At 37.1% G+C, this 14,689-nt stretch overlaps 3 long non-coding RNA genes across 3 annotated transcripts; 1 reads left to right on the top strand and 2 right to left on the bottom strand.

The window, feature by feature from the left end:
* The first annotated feature begins 201 nt into the window (after window positions 1–201).
* LOC116722596 (uncharacterized) lies at window positions 202–881 on the top strand. Its single transcript, XR_004339792.1, has 3 exons — window positions 202–250; window positions 323–424; window positions 834–881. It is a non-coding gene; the product is annotated as an uncharacterized LOC116722596 (long non-coding RNA).
* Window positions 882–2,183: 1,302 nt separating this feature from the next.
* On the bottom strand, window positions 2,184–3,318 carry LOC116723353 (uncharacterized). Its single transcript, XR_004339968.1, has 2 exons — window positions 3,161–3,318; window positions 2,184–3,050 (listed from the first exon to the last, which is right to left on the bottom strand). It is a non-coding gene; the product is annotated as an uncharacterized LOC116723353 (long non-coding RNA).
* A 1,994-nt stretch (window positions 3,319–5,312) lies between these two features.
* On the bottom strand, window positions 5,313–5,992 carry LOC116722589 (uncharacterized). Its single transcript, XR_004339790.1, has 3 exons — window positions 5,944–5,992; window positions 5,770–5,871; window positions 5,313–5,360 (listed from the first exon to the last, which is right to left on the bottom strand). It is a non-coding gene; the product is annotated as an uncharacterized LOC116722589 (long non-coding RNA).
* Window positions 5,993–14,689: the final 8,697 nt, after the last annotated feature.

Here is a 14,689-nt window from a genome sequence, read left to right as displayed (position 1 = left end):
TTGTGTAAGATATTTAAGAAACTAATACTGAATCTGCGCTCATGAATTTCTTTATTTGGTAAAATACGTTTACCTTTTGTTTTGTTGAACACCAGACATCTCATCTCTTTTCCACAGTTTTTTTCCCACTTAGTTCCACTACTGCTGTGGATTTTATAGTCAATGTTTAAAGCCAGCGCAGAGTCTGAAGCGATGGAGGAAATTTACGTCAATATGGAACCTGTTGGAAAAACTGCATCTAATCACACAGGTAAGAACAAAGTTACAGAGAAATTTAGCATGTATTGAATTCAATTTAGCTAAGGTTGAGGTTTTTGTTAAGGTTCGAACAGCTCCAAAGAGACGCTCTGCCTCGGTGCGGCTGTCTGTTTGGGAATCCTGAATGTTTTACTTTTGGCTGAACTCATCGCCCTCAGCATACACGGTGAGTCTTGTTTTAGTCATCTTAAAGATGTAAAAAGACTAGATTTTATGTTTCTGTTATATTAAAAAAAAGTCATTGTTCCCCTTCTAAAATCAAACTGACCAAATAGCAAGGGTTTAAAAAAGAATAAAGCTTGGTGACTCAAAAGTTTTGCAGAGAGGTGAAACATTACACTAAGTTACATGAGTTTGATTCATTTTCAGCAATGGTTGCATTTGCAGCCATTTAGGTTAGCGTGTCTTTAATATCTTCTCTTTTTCAAACTATTTACCCAACGATTCATTGTTCAGTGTTACCTCAGTTTAAATTCTACAGGCATAACCAAAATCATAAAACTATTTTATAAGTCTTAAGTGAAAATACAATGCCACTTCTTTTTGCAAACATGTTTGTTAATTTTTTTCTGCAGCTCATCACATGACAGCAGATTTTTCTGACATCAGCAACATTCTGACCGAGCAGAACAGCAACAGCAAGTTTCCCTCCATGAACGCTAACTTCACTGAAACGGCTCCACGAGCTGAAGACACTTTAAGGTTGGTCAAAACTTTAAAAAATTTGGATCTCGTTAAAAATTGAATTCTACTCTGAATTGTAGAGTATAACTAATAACTTTCCTTTTTGGTCTAAATGAATATAATGTAAATGAACAACTTTTATTTTAATTTATTAAGCGCTCTATCATTTGCGTGTGCTGAAAAACAACGATGTAAAACAAACTAAACTCTGATTTTTTTCTCCTTAAAGGGAAATTGTGTCCTACAGAACGAACAAACATCAATTGTTCCTGTTCATCCAGGGGCTGCGGAAGAAGAGAAGAGCAGATCCACTAGTGATGGATGATTAGGATCTGTGTTCACTGTGATATTATTCACCAACAATAATGTAGCTTACGGTGTTACATAAAACCCTAAAGATAAAATGTACACTTCCAACTGTTGTGACCTGCATCTAATAACACAACAATTTTACCGGTTGTACTCTGTGTTTTTCTTTCTTGTTAAAATTCTGACGTGATAAACAAATGTTAGAGGATAGTTTTGTGCGGAGGATCGGTTTAGCATGATGCGCTCTGAATGTGTCTTAATGTGACTTTTACTATGAGACTTTATGGAGTTCTAGTTGTGTCCGGTAATAGAGGATTAAATTCTATCTTGGTAAAATTATATTTCCAATTATTTACTATCATTTGTAATAAAGTGATGCCAACACCGCGGATTCAACAGTGAGGAGTTTGTTCTAGTCATCTTAAAGATGGAAAGAGTCAATGTTGTGCTGATTCTGAGTAACTGATTGATTAACTGAATGACTTTTTATTCATTTCAGAGTTCAATCAGTGAGGTTATTCATTTTGTGATGGTCCTAGTCTAAGAAAGTAAGAAACAAAGAAAGAAAGCAGCAAATGTACATGTTGGTTCCCCTGAAAATATGGATAAATTCAGTCATTGTAGGGTTAAAGTAATTTGAAGAAGGAGAAGCGTATAAACAAGTCAAGTCAATGACGAGTCAATGACATGATGCTTTCTGCATTTTTAACTCGGTTAACTTAACTTTTTGGTTTTTTTTACTGACTTTAATACATTTAAATCGCTGCGTTGTTTGATAAGTAGAATGGAAATTACTTTTTTGTAAACGGTCTTGTAAATTAGCGTTTTATAAATCAACTGAATTGAATTAAGAAATTTGACCTTCGGATTGGACTGAAGAGAAATGATGAGCAATGTTTTATGGGTTTGGGTTTTATAAAGCAAAGATTGGTATTTTTAATTTTTTTTTGTTACATCAAAAGTTCATTTTTCAGGCAAAACTAAGAAATTTTTAAAAATTTCAAATTGCATTTTCCTACATACCGTTGCCTGTTGTCTGAGCAGGTAAAGGTTGTCAAAAACCATGATCTTAAATTTTATTTACAAAGCAATTTTCAAAGAAAGTTCTAATATCCTGTACAACATAATTCACAGGTTACAAATACTAAAAAAGTCAAGCATCAGAATCACTATAAACTCATGACAAAAAAACTTGTGACAACAACCTTGCTCCTGAATTTGGGTCAGGAAAATAAAGCTAGAGAAGCAAACTCTTTCACAATTTAGATTTACAGATTCACAGGAAAAGCTACGTTTTCAACAACTATATAGATTTAGAATAACGGAGAGCAAATTCTAGGCATAACTATTGTATTTTACCTGCCTCATGTGCTTTGTTGGATCATTTTGTGTAGCATGATTTAGTAGTAGCATCATGTAGTGTGATAGTGCTAGAGTGCAACATCAGTGTTTACAATAAGTTTCATATCTTTAATGACAGGAAACATCATTTTTACATCAGTGGGATGTTAAAAGTCTTGTATCTAAACATCTTATGGGGAGGTTTTTATTGTTTCCTTTTTTATTGTTTCCTTAAAACTGTTTAAGGAGTGTTGATTTCATCCAAAATTTTAAGAGATTATAAAGGATTTAAAGCTAAAAAACCCCCAGTGAAAATGTACTACATGGCATGCATTTGAAGCTTTGACCCAACACAGGGCAGGCTGTACACTGTGATGGAGATATTTGTCTCTTTAAAGATCTGTTCCAGGATCTTTGACACCTTTGACCACAGCAGCTGGTCCAGGCCACAGCCAATTCTGAGGGGGGGGGGGGGGGGGGGGGGATACGAGACAAGCAAATTGTTTAATTATTCCCAATAAAGAAGAAGATTTATTATAGTCATTTATTCACAATAGTTCCTACAAACCGGGGTATTGATATCCTATTGACACCATTTTCTAAGCAGTGAGATTTCATGTCTTCCAGACTCTGTCTTAGGTTGACATACGTGGGTTTCTGGCTGGCTTTTTTCTTTGTGATCTGAGACACATAATAGGAAAGATACAGTTACCAGATTAAATAATGAAAAAGCTTTTGGTCCTATGCAGTATAATTGTGGTATATTTGCCAGATAGTAGATGAAACGTTGATCATGTGTCAGGACAGCACACTGCCCCGGCAGCTTCTCTATTAGGACATACATAAAAAAAATACAAAACAGGATATGATTTAGCACTTGCTGTTGAAATCATACATTTGAATGAACTGCAAAAACGTAAAACATTTTTTCCAAAACAAAGACTTTAGTAACTAGTCTGACTCACTCTGCTCCTTTAACTCTGAGACTCGACCAAACTTCTTCTTGAACATCACCGCTATGCCTGCTCCCATGCGACAGTCTTCACTGATGCAGAGGGCCAAGGATTCATCGGGTGAACAGGAGAACAAATCTCCGGTGACATACTTTAATGTCCAGTTGGTTGATTGATAGAGTTTCTCAGTTTTGCCCATGTTCATACTTTCTTAAGCGCAATTTAGAGAAAACTATAACCACAAAGTACCAAATTGGTAACGGTGCTTACTACAGCCTTGCTTATCCCCTCACCATCTATCCCCACACTAGGCTCTGTCTCATTGTTCCTGAAAGCACCACCCACTTTAGCTGAATTTTTTTCCAAATTTGTCCGGGGGTTGTTAGTCCCAGTAAACTACAAAAAGCTGGATTTTCTGTTTGCCTGAAAAATGAACTTTTGATGTAACAAAAAAAAATTAAAAATACCAATCTTTGCTTTATAAAACCCAAACCCATAAAACATTGCTCATCATTTCTCTTCAGTCCAATCCGAAGGTCAAATTTCTTAATTCAATTCAGTTGATTTATAAAACGCTAATTTACAAGACCGTTTACAAAAAAGTAATTTCCATTCTACTTATCAAACAACGCAGCGATTTAAATGTATTAAAGTCAGTAAAAAAAACCAAAAAGTTAAGTTAACCGAGTTAAAAATGCAGAAAGCATCATGTCATTGACTCGTCATTGACTTGACTTGTTTATACGCTTCTCCTTCTTCAAATTACTTTAACCCTACAATGACTGAATTTATCCATATTTTCAGGGGAACCAACATGTACATTTGCTGCTTTCTTTCTTTGTTTCTTACTTTCTTAGACTAGGACCATCACAAAATGAATAACCTCACTGATTGAACTCTGAAATGAATAAAAAGTCATTCAGTTAATCAATCAGTTACTCAGAATCAGCACAACATTGACTCTTTCCATCTTTAAGATGACTAGAACAAACTCCTCACTGTTGAATCCGCGGTGTTGGCATCACTTTATTACAAATGATAGTAAATAATTGGAAATATAATTTTACCAAGATAGAATTTAATCCTCTATTACCGGACACAACTAGAACTCCATAAAGTCTCATAGTAAAAGTCACATTAAGACACATTCAGAGCGCATCATGCTAAACCGATCCTCCGCACAAAACTATCCTCTAACATTTGTTTATCACGTCAGAATTTTAACAAGAAAGAAAAACACAGAGTACAACCGGTAAAATTGTTGTGTTATTAGATGCAGGTCACAACAGTTGGAAGTGTACATTTTATCTTTAGGGTTTTATGTAACACCGTAAGCTACATTATTGTTGGTGAATAATATCACAGTGAACACAGATCCTAATCATCCATCACTAGTGGATCTGCTCTTCTCTTCTTCCGCAGCCCCTGGATGAACAGGAACAATTGATGTTTGTTCGTTCTGTAGGACACAATTTCCCTTTAAGGAGAAAAAAATCAGAGTTTAGTTTGTTTTACATCGTTGTTTTTCAGCACACGCAAATGATAGAGCGCTTAATAAATTAAAATAAAAGTTGTTCATTTACATTATATTCATTTAGACCAAAAAGGAAAGTTATTAGTTATACTCTACAATTCAGAGTAGAATTCAATTTTTAACGAGATCCAAATTTTTTAAAGTTTTGACCAACCTTAAAGTGTCTTCAGCTCGTGGAGCCGTTTCAGTGAAGTTAGCGTTCATGGAGGGAAACTTGCTGTTGCTGTTCTGCTCGGTCAGAATGTTGCTGATGTCAGAAAAATCTGCTGTCATGTGATGAGCTGCAGAAAAAAATTAACAAACATGTTTGCAAAAAGAAGTGGCATTGTATTTTCACTTAAGACTTATAAAATAGTTTTATGATTTTGGTTATGCCTGTAGAATTTAAACTGAGGTAACACTGAACAATGAATCGTTGGGTAAATAGTTTGAAAAAGAGAAGATATTAAAGACACGCTAACCTAAATGGCTGCAAATGCAACCATTGCTGAAAATGAATCAAACTCATGTAACTTAGTGTAATGTTTCACCTCTCTGCAAAACTTTTGAGTCACCAAGCTTTATTCTTTTTTAAACCCTTGCTATTTGGTCAGTTTGATTTTAGAAGGGGAACAATGACTTTTTTTTAATATAACAGAAACATAAAATCTAGTCTTTTTACATCTTTAAGATGACTAAAACAAGACTCACCGTGTATGCTGAGGGCGATGAGTTCAGCCAAAAGTAAAACATTCAGGATTCCCAAACAGACAGCCGCACCGAGGCAGAGCGTCTCTTTGGAGCTGTTCGAACCTTAACAAAAACCTCAACCTTAGCTAAATTGAATTCAATACATGCTAAATTTCTCTGTAACTTTGTTCTTACCTGTGTGATTAGATGCAGTTTTTCCAACAGGTTCCATATTGACGTAAATTTCCTCCATCGCTTCAGACTCTGCGCTGGCTTTAAACATTGACTATAAAATCCACAGCAGTAGTGGAACTAAGTGGGAAAAAAACTGTGGAAAAGAGATGAGATGTCTGGTGTTCAACAAAACAAAAGGTAAACGTATTTTACCAAATAAAGAAATTCATGAGCGCAGATTCAGTATTAGTTTCTTAAATATCTTACACAACATAAAATTCTTGAAGGTTTCAATAGTTTCATAAGTTCATATTTGCTGATTCGGTTCTGTATCAATGAATATTTATTTATCCTTTTTCTTTGTTTTCCTTCAGCTTGGTTAATCCTACTCATAATAAACACATTACACTTTTCCATGGGTGAAAAAATAATTGACTCTTTCCATCTTTAAGATGACACAAAAATTAAAAATTGTTTTAAATCACAGATAGAAGGATGAAAAAATACATCTGATGTTGCAATGTTCTTGCTTCATCTTGCTCCTGCGGATGGCTGTGTCCAAAAATATTTTACAGGTCTCATTACAGGTCTCATTCCATCCTGATAACTAGTCACAGCCTTGCTCTCGGTAAAAACAACTATCATCTTTGTATTTTGCTTTCTAAATCCTCTTTTAACCCTGTTTCTTGTCCAGTAGCAGAAACACTTACATTAAGAAACCACAGGTGTTGAACTGAAATCCTCCTTTAGTCCAGAAAATATAAAATACCTGAATTGCATTATTACAAAACTTCTATAACCGTTGGATCGAATAATTATGGAATTGTACTTATTTATTCATATTTTAAAGATATGTACTTTTAGGACTGCCATCTAGTAAAAACAAGCTGCATGAGCCGGCTGGTACTCTCTAAAACTCAGTCACCATATCTTCTAAAACAGCCATGAGGCAGATCAACAGTTTGACAAACAGTTTGCTTTGTGAAGCACCGCCTCACTGGGAGGGAATCAAAAGGCTAACATGCCAATCAGGTGCAAGTTGGGCGGGTTAAAGTAAGAGAAACCCGATACTGCAGTCAGAGCACGATGAAGACCAGCAAGCAAAACAATCAGAGTTCAGGAGATACAAGATAGAAAATTTGACTGAATCAAGACATTGCCCAGAAGTTCAGACTGAGAAGCTAACTGGCACATTGTTAGCTAAGTATGTGGAGCAGGAAAATAGGTTGTATTTACTTTAATTTATGCAACCAATTGCCTCAAAAAGATTCAATTACTGCAACATATAAAAAAACCCGTGTGATTTTGGCAAACAATATTCTTAAACTCATCCGAAATATTATTCTCCGTAAAACTTCTTTTATTTTCTGCTTACAGCAGCAGCAGCAATATATTTGCTACATAGATAAAAGATTCACGGTCTCATTATTTGACATGGTTGTTCTGTTCAAAACCTTTTGGTTTGCTTGAGCAGAAATGGTGTAGTGTCTGGGCATGTTAAAATGTTCAACTTTTACCACCCTAAATCCTCACTACTTTCAAATAGTTCACTTTTTATTTTACTTGTTGCACGGACTCAACTTAAATAGATTAACTTATAAAGCTTTTTTTTATATATATATATATCCAAATGTTCCTGCCACTTGTTTAAGATGAGTACAAACAACAAGTCGATGATAATTAAGTGATGTTCGCTTGAACTTTTTTTTAAGTCTAATGTTTTATTTTACAGCGAGGGAGGCCGGAGTCTAGCTTTAGCAGATGGCTGAAGGCATCTGATCCGCTTCAAACTCAGTACCTGTTTGCTCCAAGGCAAAACTTTGGTAAGGTTAAATTTAGTGGGCTAAAGAAAGTCAGACGGTTTATTCTCCAATGTGAGAAATCCCTTGAGGTTGTCAAGTTTCTTGTTTGATCAGATCTTGCTAGTCAGTATGATTACTAATTAACGGTTGATTCTTTTGTATCTAGATGCAATGTAATCATTCAATTCACAATTGAAGTTTTATTATGGGGATGCAGCAGATAAAATATTTCATAGTATATTTCACTGATTCCTTTCATACAGTCTAAACTCCCTGAAAAAAAAGACCTTTCAGAGAAATAGAATTTTGATTGCTTTGAGTTTAATGATATTTTACTTAATCTGACTGATATGATCTTCTTTAGCGCATACTGATGCTTCGCATTGATCATTTATAAGCTTATCAATTACAAGAGGTGTTGAACTGTCTGTTAGTGAACATCATCAAGGAACAAAAGCTGCAGATCATTTTTAAGGTAACAAAACAATTCACCATTTTGTGAGCAACTCTTGGAGCATGGTTGTGTAGTGAGTATGTTTAATTTAAATTTTTAGGTAAAGTGTACCAATAGCAAACTTAGTCAATGTTATTATAAGTGGGGCTAGTTGTCAGAAGATGTAAGTAAGTCTCCGTGAGAGGGAGTATTTAAGAAAAAAAACACAAATTCACTGATTGAATTGTTGGTTGATAGCCAGCATATATTTGAATTTGTGCAACAAACACCAAAAGAAAAAAAATACTATATAAAAAACGGAATGGCTATTCAGTTTGATAAATATTTACACATTCAATAAATCAATATAAATCCAAGGGCACACATTAAAACATCAAATCTAAATAAATAATATGAATTATATTAACTATTTTAATACAGACTGATGGTTCACATTGATCATTTCAAAGTTTTAATAATGAAAAATTAAAAAAATTAGAGGTGTACTATATTTTGCTAGTGAACACACTAAAGTGTGTAAGATAATGGGTGGAGGGAAAGCTGAAAGATACATATGAGCCACCTGACCATGGCCTGTTTAGTCCCTGTGAGATATTCTTAAGAAGTACGTGTACAAATGAGGAACATTTCGTGAAATGTATTACTCTAGCAAGTGTTACAGAAAAAAAATCTATGAGTTTAAATGTATTTAAACCAAGATTTACTATTTTGGAGAAAACATGAAGTAGTGGGAAGATCAGTGTTGATTCAACAGTAAGAAAAAAAACTGAACAAAATCATTCACAGTGATACCGGGCCAAATTCTGGAAAAGTCTGGACAAATTCTTTAACTGCGGAAAGATAAAAGTTAAATTTGAGCAGCCTCACGTAGGCCTGTTTACTGTCTCACATGTTCTTCAGAAGTACGTGTACAAATGAGGAACATTTACTGAGACGTATCACACTAGCAAGTGTTACAGAAAAAGAAAATCTATAAGAGTTTAAAATTTAAGCGATGAAGGAAATCACAAACTCATAGTTAGCACTGACTAATCGTGCTACCATAAAATAAAGCGGTAAAACAGTTAAAACTCTAGGCTTTCTCTAGAGGTATGTGTTCAGTCTTACGGGTGCATACACACACACACACACACACACACACGCCTCTGTCCAGCCTTATGCCCTCTCCCGTTCCTGATACACAGCATTCAGGAAGATTGTCTAATACCTAATAATTGATGAGAATCACCCTGAAAGACACGGACAGATGGCAGGAACCCTTTCCCGCGCAGATCCCGAGCTGATAATCGATGACGGTTTGAAAATCTGTTTTCCGGAGACATAGAGTTTCCTTGCAGGCGGTGTGTGATGACCCTCAGGTCAAGAGAATCGCCTACCTAGGGGTTTTTTTAGCCCGCCTCACACAGATGACAGGTGAGGCCTGTCCCGTATTCAGTCACAAACTCATAGTCAGCATGAGAGAGCCGGACACACACGCACAAACACCAAATGGCTTAGTGAGAAAAACCGGAGGTAACTACAACATTCTATTTAAATATACTATATTGTATATTATTCTCAATTATCTAACACTTATTGTTTTCATACTTTCATTGTATTATTCTTAAAACTCATAATGTTTTTTCATACTTTAATTGTACTATTTTTAAAACACATAGTGGGAATATCAGTTGGCGTAACAGGTGTGTGGGGGATGGGTGGGAAAGGGTGGGGGGGGGGGGGGGGGGGGGGGATATAAATAGCAATTAATGATTAGGGTCATAAATCACTCATCCATCAAACTCCGATTAAATTTTGACAGAAGGGTGCCTATAGAGTCTCTCTAATCTGCCTCACTAAGAGGTGTACATGAATGTCTTTCTCTGTCAGACGCGGGAGGGAAAGGAGGGGAGTTTTCATTCTCGTGGTTTTCCCTTCGAGTGGCTCTCCCTCTCTCTCTCTCTTGCGAGCTCAGAGAGAAGTGGGAAGCAGGAGAAAGCTGTAATTGCTGTCAGTCTCTCCTGAGCGCAGCCTTAAAGGCAGCTGCTTTCTCACAGCTCAGGAGTGAAAGGAGTTTGGGCTGTGCGGCTTCCCCTCCAGGCCTCTGGAGGATTGGGTGAGTCCCCCCCAACCCCCCGACTCCCTCCTCCCACCCTCTTGTTTACGTCTCATTGTCAACAAGGCGCCTTCGGATGCAGAGGCGGTATCAGAGGCCCGAGAGCCCATCACAGTCAGATACCAGAGACGTGGGTAATTGAAAAGATTAGCCTCAACGTGCCAGTTGTGATTTGGAAGGCTTTCGAGTTGCGATCACCTCCCTGTAACATGTTGCAAACCACAAAAGGCTCCAACAAACACGTCACCGCTCCGATTTTGACATATTTGTGTTTACTTCGGATTACTTGTCAGCCACGTTGGCAGATGCGTATTCATCCAACCCCCCCCTCCACCGCCTTTCCTGATGCACGGCATTGTTACGTTTTGTGAACGCGGCGTCACCTGCTTTAAAACTTAGCCCACACATCGCCGGGTCATAGCTGGCACCTGATATCACCTTGCAGCCAAGTCAAAACCGAGCATGTCTCTTTTTGTGAGAGCATTTGAAGTTGTTGACATGTGGCCGCTGTACAGCCACAGATTTTAGTGTAGTGGAAAAGCGGGAAGGAAAAGACGTCTCCGCATAACACGGAGACAGCATAATACTTTCACCACCATGTTTTTCCCGGATGCTACTTTTCGATACACATTGCAGTTTCCAAGGAGGCCAATGTTTAAGCAGCAGAGCTGATTAATCGTGTCGTGTTTCACAGCGGACGTTGTGCATGCAGGTTAGTCTGAGGAGTTAGATTTCTATCACACATCCAGGAAGTATGGGGTCATTTATTGGCTTCTCTGATTAAGACTCTTTGGTTCAGTTTAGCGGGACGGTGAACTAGCTCTCCAGTTTTGAAGGGAAAAAAAAGACCATCTACTAAATTTTTACACTAAGCAGTGAACAGTTTAATGACTGTCAATCTTTTGGATTTTTGTCACAATGACATTTACTGAGTAGCATTTATATTTTTAATTACACACAGTCAAACTACTTGCTACTTTGGTGATTACCAATAATTGCAAAAAACAAAACAACCTTAAAGTTATCAGAGTAAATATAGCTGAATACATTATGCATTGCTTGGATTTCTGTTTGCCAAGATTTTGAAAAACGTGTTTCCTGCTTTGTGATGGTCTGTGAAACAAAATAAACTGAAATCCATTGAAGTTTTTGCTTGCAACGTTATGGAAGTGTGAAGAAATTCAAGGAATATTATTACATTTGGAAAGTACTGCCTCTTTAAAAATACCATTCCGTTACATCACACATAACCGGTAAAGTAGAAGTAGATCTAATGATTTATTCTAAGAATGTCCATTGACATACTTTGTAGATACTTAGTTCACATAACTTTTTGACTGACCTAATCCCTCCTTATTGGCTAACATTAGTATTTGCTTTAAGTCTTGACCACAGAGGTCAAATCCCGTCTCTGGGTGAAAAGCTGCAGGAAATTGCCTGCATTAGGGAGATGTATTGGTGTGAAAAGATCTCATGACACGCTGCTGAACAGGTCAACTCACTGCTGTTTACGTCTGCATTTTCTCTGCCTTCAAATCAGCCAGCTTTGGGACGAGAAGCAACAACAATATCTAAAATGTAATCCATTTGCTTGTCTTTGGGAAATGTTATTTATGCTCATGTTATACCCATAATTTGACTCTGTGATATTTCAGAAATGTCTGCTCTCCATACTGGGATCAGGTCCAAAATGAACTATAATAGGCCATAATATCAGGTTTTTATAATTATCATCAATAAAATGTTCACATATCGGACTTAATTATGTCAGACATGTGAGCATATAGTGCTCATTACCGTAATTGATTAAGAAGAAGCTTATTAAGAGGAAATTGTGATGCAGGTCTATATGTCCGCAGCTGTTCTCACATCCTAAGGGCTTTTCTCCAGTAGCTTCTGCTGCACATTTGCCGACCCAAAAAACATAAACAGCACAGTTTACCGTTATGTTTTTGCTCATTTTCTCAACCTAATGTGCCAGGTCGTGTTTATTTCCATAACTCATGAGATAAGTGATGTGGCTTCCTACCCTTGGTTCACTATGTCACTTTGGTTGTCCGAGTCTCTTTGGCTCGAGTCTCAGGCCCACTCGAGTCAGGCCCACTAACTCGAGTCAGGCCCACTCGAGTTAGTGGGCCTGAATTAGTTTGTTTGGTCCACGCCTGAGTTTTGTCCAAATAACCAGAGGAAACAAACTCTGGTCAGCTTGAACCAAATATTAGTGGTGTGAAAGCACCTTCAAAAAACATGATTAACCTCTGTAGCTTCATGTTGGACTCGCTTAGTGCTGCCCGCCGACATGTGAGAGCTGAATTTGGTCGGAGATTCCACCCATTTAATGTCTCGATCTAAAGAAATCCCCACAACTTGTAGCAAAGCGTTTTCTTTAAAGCTTTTGCTGACATACTTACAGCAGGAGACTAAACGTTAGCGATTGTGGAGAATGTTGCGCCAAAACTGAAGTTTAAGGTAATGCTTTTTGCTGCATGCGCTGTTGATCTGTTTATGCAATATTCAAGCTGAGATTCGCACTGAGTTGAATTCAAACGAGATTGGAATAGCCATTCCTAAACAGGCCAAAACAGGAACTTTTCCCTCAGTTTGTCGGTATTTCCAAAAATACCAACCCTAACACATTCATCCATCCAGAGTTTTTTAAAACAAAAATAAATAAAAAAGTAAAAAAAAAAAAAAAAAGTAAAAACCAGCCTTCAGATGTTAATCAGCACGTTTGAATTAGTTTTGAAAGCTAATGAGTTTTTAAGCAGCCTGTGGGACTTCCCGTCAATAAACTACAAACTCATTTTATTTTCTCTTTCAAATTCCTATGAAGAGCACTTCCCCTCCAATGCCGCAAAGCCTTACTTTGAAATGCCTTTACTTTGATAAGAAATGAATTAACGCTTTGGAGAAAAGCGGAGTGGTGGCGAGCTCTGATGGGCCTTCTCCTCTTCTGTTTGATACATATTATAATTGTGGAGCGCTGACCCCCCCCGCGCCCCCCCTCCGTACTCCCACTGATGAGCAGCCGCAGAGAAGTTGACCTTGCGGTGTGTGTGAATCGATGGGAAGTTGATAAAGCCAAGTTCATTGCTGCCTAACATAAAACAAAGCTGATTTGTTTACCTAGCTAAGCCAGCGCGTGTCAATCCCATTACGGGATGATTTATAGACCAGCACCCAATGAAATTGTTTAAAGCAGATTAGGTAGAGCCAACGATCACCACTAATATGACAAGCTGATGCGCTGTGACAGGTAACCAAGCAAACAAGTTCCTGAAATTCAGATCGAATTAGAATCCTAATAATCCTACAGGGAGCAGCGGATTTAATCAGGAAAGGAGAGAAAAGGGAAAGGAGGAAAGAGGGAAGGAATGAAGGTTCTTCAGCCACATCTTTTGCGATTCATATGTCAGGAAGTATCAGTATGAGGGGAAGGAAGTGGAACAACACACAAGAAGCTTTCACCATCGTAAACGCAGCCAATGATATCACTGGGGTTGTGATGAGGCGTTTTGTTAGGATAAATAACCAAATTTCTTTCCTTTATGGAGATTTTGTATCCATCTAGATTTCTGGGGCTGTGTTTCAGAAAATAGTTCAGTTTAAAAAAAATGTATTACAATATCAAATATCCCAAGAAAAATATGTATTTTAACTGTTATACAATATGCATGCGCTGTATTGCATTACACATAAATATGGAGCCACAAATAGAAATATTAATGTAATTTAATGTGCAAAGACTCCACTAAAGGATACAAAGGAGCCAGTGTCCCTATTGGCATGATAAAAGACACCCTTAATGGTACAGATATTGTGTTCCAATAAAATCCCATTTCGGGTCATGGTACGAGTAGAACATCAAGTGTTTAAGAAGAAGAAAAGTAATCAGAGAACGCACTAATATCTCGGAGAGTTTTTACATATTCATCATTTGTCTGTTCGGCTGCTGTTTCCCGCTCATAGTGTCCTGTTTATTTGAAAATAATGAGAACAAAATGAGGAATAATGCCCCCTGTTTCTTTTTCCCTGGACACATTAAACTGATTTTATCTAAATTATGGCATTAATGTTTAACTACGGTGTATTGTTTGTTAAATATGCACGATCATTACATTTTGGGGACAGAATTTTTCCACCTCCCCCTAAATGAACATACATTATGCGTTTTGTTTTGTTTTTTTCTACATCTGGTTCTCACTAGATGCAATTAAAAAAAACTTTTGATAGGTTTTATTCTCTCATTTGAGCTCTGGCCCGCGCAATGCAACCAAATTAACCAGCCCTCAATTCTGGAGATCAAGGATGAATTTTTGCAGTTTAGTTCATGAACTGCAAAAGTGAGGCGATGCCAGAATAAAATGAACAATGTTCCCCAGTTCAGTGGTGGATAAACTTATAAAAACACAGACG

This window comes from Xiphophorus hellerii, chromosome 7 (genome assembly GCF_003331165.1).
Source record: "Xiphophorus hellerii strain 12219 chromosome 7, Xiphophorus_hellerii-4.1, whole genome shotgun sequence".
Classification (NCBI taxonomy): domain Eukaryota; kingdom Metazoa; phylum Chordata; class Actinopteri; order Cyprinodontiformes; family Poeciliidae; genus Xiphophorus; species Xiphophorus hellerii.
Note: the sequence above shows the minus strand (reverse complement) of the source record. Positions and strands in the feature narration are given on the sequence as shown.